Source organism: Tasmannia lanceolata, unplaced genomic scaffold, assembly GCF_043159265.1.
Source record: "Tasmannia lanceolata isolate RefF3 unplaced genomic scaffold, GAP_Taslan_0.1 ptg000011l, whole genome shotgun sequence".
NCBI lineage: Eukaryota > Viridiplantae > Streptophyta > Magnoliopsida > Canellales > Winteraceae > Tasmannia > Tasmannia lanceolata.
In genome coordinates, this window is record NW_027518688.1 from 19,996,693 (window position 1) to 20,001,593 (window position 4,901).

Here is a 4,901-nt window from a genome sequence, read left to right on the forward strand (position 1 = left end):
TTGACTCGAAATTGCATTTAATTTTAAGTCCAATAATCAGTTTGGGGACCCAAAATTAATTCTTAAAAACTAAAACACAGAGGGGCCTGGGAGAAGCTAAGACATTGATTTTTGTGGGCTTTAAGTCTTATGGATGCGAAATTCATTTTGCATGAGACAAGTACCATGTGAGTTTCTTTATGCTGATTGATCTACGAGATCAACGGGTAGATCGCAATTAGACACTCATGTTCTCGTATGTTCGGTTGGGATTTTAACTAGTCGATTGTCTCGAACAATCGATTGTACAATTGATTGTTCTTAAAAGAGTGTTCTGTAAACTGATATAACAATCGCTTATAAATAACAAACCGATTATGCGATTGTCATACAAATACACATTCCCGTATAATCAAAAACCTACATGCAAAACCCTAAGTCCATCGAAACCCTACCTGCAAAACCCTAGCTCCATTACTTTCTACCGATAACCTTGTGAAGCCCTAACAAGATAAAGAGATAGACGCTAGAAACCCTAGACCTTGTGAAAAAATCCTACATTCAACACCCTCACCTACTTTCGAAACTCTAAATCCTTCAATCTTCTCTTTTCTCCATTTTCTCTGTATTTTTCGAGTATTAGGGTTTCGAGTTTGTTTCAAGCAGAGAGGAAATCAATTTTATTTTCTTCTTCATCATCTGTTGAAGTGATCTGACCTCGTCTCTGGAAATTCGTTTGGTCAAGCTAATTTTCAGCAGGTATCAGCAGTTTGTAATTAGAGATTTCAGTTTTTTTTGGCTTTTTTTCCTGTTTCTTGAATTTCTTTCAGATTTTTCCAGTTGCGTCTAGTCATTTTACATTTTATTCGTAGATTTGTCTATTTCTTTTTTTTTTTTGGTAGTCATTATTCAACCAGAATAGCTTGAATGTAGGGTTTTTCTTCATCATCTTGTGGATTTTTTTTTTTCAGGAGGTATCATGGCTTGAATGTAGGCATAATCCTATTTGTAGGAATCAAAGTTTTTTTTATTTGTTTTTTCCTTCTCTTCAACATAGCCATACTACTTTCTCTCAATGATGGTCTTTCTCTGTGCTTTCATGTTTGCTGGTTTGTGCAATGTCATTATGTTTCACATGTTAATTAGACCAGTTGTGTGTTGCATATTTGGCATGTTCTTGGTAGCTGTAAGAGGAAAAATATAAAATGGGGAATCTAATTTCTCTCTAGAGTAAGAAGAATTGCTAGAAGAAAGCTATTGTTAATGCTTGTTTTATCCATCTTGTATGAAAGCTGTTAAAAGTAATTTTTTTTAATGAACCACGCCATTTTATATAGATAATAGAACACTTTTTTTTCTTGCTCTGCACTGACCATTGGTCCTTGATAAATCATAAAAGCAGAGATCCTACTAGCTGTTATTTATGATTTTGGTAGAATGGCATGGACCTATTTTAGGAAAAAATAAATGGCAATCCTTTTATGTTTTGTGGACATTGCAAGCCGTCTCTCGATCGCTTGGTAGGTGGCCAAAAGTTACTGCTTGATTTGACTGCATATTAAGCTTGGTGTGAGAGAAACTATCAATAAGCATGTTCAAATTTCTTTTTAGAATAGAAATTTCTTGATGAAAAGGTACAAAATGCAGGTGTGTTTCGGGTATGGCAGTAGTGAATTGAAGAGTTTGTATTTTTTTCATGACAAAAAAAATAAAAATGAAATTGGTTGTTTGTGATGCTGTTGTCTCTGATGAAACAACTTGGAAACTAAACACAAATGTTAAGAGAAAAAACAACTCTTTTTTTTAAAAAAACTTAAAAAACAATGACACTCTTGATATGAAAGAATATGAGAGTTGTCAAAAACTTGATCAATCTTTACTGAAAGTGTGTATGGAAACCCTTATATCATGTCCATTGGCTCAAAAGAGCATTATGACCTCTACTACTAGTCCTACAAAGAAGGTTTTTGATGGTTGGAATAAATTTATTGGAAGTTGAATGTGCTTGAAGCTCTAGAGGATCTAGAGACACTGGAAAGAGATAGAGATTGGAAAAGAAGTTTTTTTTTTTAAAGAAGAAAAATAACACTGACTATATAAAAGATGATTACAAAAGCACTTCAAAGGGTAGAGACTGCCCCATATACAAGGTAGCTCTAGAAGGTCCCAATTTGGCAGATTGGAAAAGAAGTGAATGGACTAAGATTCAAAAACACGGGTAGAAAGCAAACACACATGTACCAAAGTAGAGAGCAACCAAGTTTACAAATTCAGCTTATATGGTGAAAACTCCCATTAGTCTTTTTCTCTATTTGTTTTTCGATTGATTTTTAAACTGTACTATACACATTGTTCTTTTACATTAAGCTATAATTTCTGCTACATTTTTTCCTGAAATTACAGTTGATTGGAATGAGAAGAAACTGACTTTGATCAATTTAGTGTTAGTTTGTCAACAGCACTACAGATGCTTCTCCACGGTCCCATGTTGCTTAATTAATGGGAATGAGAACAAACTGTTCAGCTTGAGGACAGTTTTCTGGGTTGAAGTTAGCACTTTAGAAGACTATAAAGCATGCTTTAATAATTGCACAAACCTGGATTGTCTTTTCCTTTTTAATTGGCTTGTGAGAGCTTTTTGGGAACTATAAGTTAGCCATGTGTTTGGGTTTTTGCTGGATATGTGTTGCTTGCATTGGTGGGATGTCTTGTCCCCATTTGATGTAACCTGATTACAACGATTAGTAAATTTGTTATCTTGAAAAAAGAGTAAAAGACCCAATTACCCCTATAACCAGGGAATCTCAATCATTCAAAATTTGGACTTTTGGAATTCAGTCCTTGGTATCTCCTTTGATACACTTTTAATGGTTGTTTCAGACTCCTATCATATCCATTGAAAATGGAATTTGGGAGAACTCTTGCTGATGTCTTGCAATTTTTTTCGGAATTGTCTCTTCATAGCACCATGCTTAGTCATATGTCTTCTTAATTACTTATTCATTTCTGAAATCCAAAGGTATCATGATCATTCTCTATATCAGGTTAGGCTTTTGGGTAATGTAATGGGGAATGGGGATCGGTAAAATATAACGGATATGTAAGCTAACTCTACTATATGTAGGGGATACTGTTGTAGCCTGTTAGGAGACAGCTTGTCCTTATTTGGCTCTTTCTTGGAATAATAAATGTCAATTTTCAAATTTTTTTTTATCTATATCAGGTCTTTGTTCGAGCAACTGTGACTAATTGACTGAAGCCACAGATGCTCCAAGACTTCCTGTTAAAGTCAACATGAACACCTTGATCTGCAACCTCCTTTTACTCTCATTTTACATTGAAAGAAACGGAGTCCGAGTAAGTAGTTTCTCATGAAACTTGTCTGCTTTTAGCGCTTTGGTATTGGCTTACTAGATTAACTAACTTATGTTCACTTTAGCTTTTGTTCATTTTAACTGTTACTCGAAGCAACCCGACCCATTTTTTTCAGTTTCTTGGTTTAATGAGTTTGATGAGGGGAGTTGAAGTTGAGTTCCTTAACTTTGTTTGGTTAGAACTCATATCTCTTATATTGCATAACCAAATTAATTTGCCAAATCTTGTAGGTTGGATTGCCATTTACCTGTGAATGGTGCTTTCCAACAAAGTCCAGTAGTGTGAATATGCATTGTCTTCTACTTTTTTTTTATCACATGCATTACCGAGCAAACAGATTGGTATTTATCCTTTTATGCCATTATTTTCTTCCTCTGCAGATCTTAAAAATTGATAGTATTTAACAACTAGTATTTTTTTGATGTGGATGTCGTCGGACCAGGTTCGAGCTGATGAGATGAGTGTCCCTTTTCTATGTTTTATGGAGCCAACTCCTCTCCTTTCATTTCAGGAAAGGTGTCTTTGGTATGACCCAACATTGACTGATACTCTGCTTTCATTTCATTAGCATGGAAACATGTTCACAAATGAGCAATAAATTTTGGGCGATGATTTTTCCACGCCCCCCCCCCCCCCCCCCCGGCGGTGCAGTATGCATTCGTCCCCCTTTTAATGTGATTTGACGTCAAAAGGCGTTAAAGTTGCCCACTGTTCACGTTATAAGTGAGGCGAATGCATACTGCAGGGGATGGGGGGCGGGGTGTGAAAAAATCATCTCCCAAATTTTTTTTCATGATAAATAGGTTTTTTAGGCTTCAGAGAGTTGCTTCTGTCGAAATCAAAGCTGATAAGGCAAGCAAAGCCACTCTTTCGGAATTTTACTCCCCAACAAGTGCAATGTAGCCTCAATCATTGATTAGTTCAAGTTTTATTGAGTGATTTTCTCCTCATTGCTTCTACCTGTTTTCCACATGCAGGTGTTTATTACTGTTTCCATGAGCTTTCTGGAGGCTAAGCTGGGGTCAGGACCATTATACCAAGGCTGTCAGCTGGCTGTATAATATCCTGTTTTTAGAAGAAATAAATTACCTGTTTGGATATAACATGTTCTAAGAACCCAGTTCAAGCTAAACCTGTGATGCAGTTGTCCAGAGATAATCTATTGATTCATCATTTTTTACTTTTTGAAATTTTTACTGATCAATGGGTATTACAGACATAACATGTTATAAGAAACTTGGATGCAAACACTGATGGATATAACATGTTCATTTTTCATTCTATGCCCCCTTTTCCAAACATCTTTGTATTGGTTTTTCATCACAAAACAATTGTATCCATTTCCATTTAGACCCCGGAAGGGATTACAGGTCTGCATCCAAACACTGCAAAAGCTACAAATCCAGTGGAGAAAAAGAAAAGGCTGCTGAGAGTAGCACTACCCTGTTTTGATAAATGCACTATTTTTTTGAAATATAATAAATGCTCAAACTCATCTTGTCTTTTATTATTTTAAACATTTGTCAGAGGATATTACAGTTCCCATA

The 4,901-nt window shown here is 35.5% G+C and overlaps 1 long non-coding RNA gene across 1 annotated transcript; it reads left to right on the forward strand.

Moving 5' to 3' along the window:
* The first annotated feature begins 370 nt into the window (after positions 1-370).
* Positions 371-4,637, forward strand: LOC143886226 (uncharacterized). Its single transcript, XR_013253715.1, has 4 exons — positions 371-738; positions 3,203-3,336; positions 3,797-3,879; positions 4,332-4,637. It is a non-coding gene; the product is annotated as an uncharacterized LOC143886226 (long non-coding RNA).
* Positions 4,638-4,901: the final 264 nt, after the last annotated feature.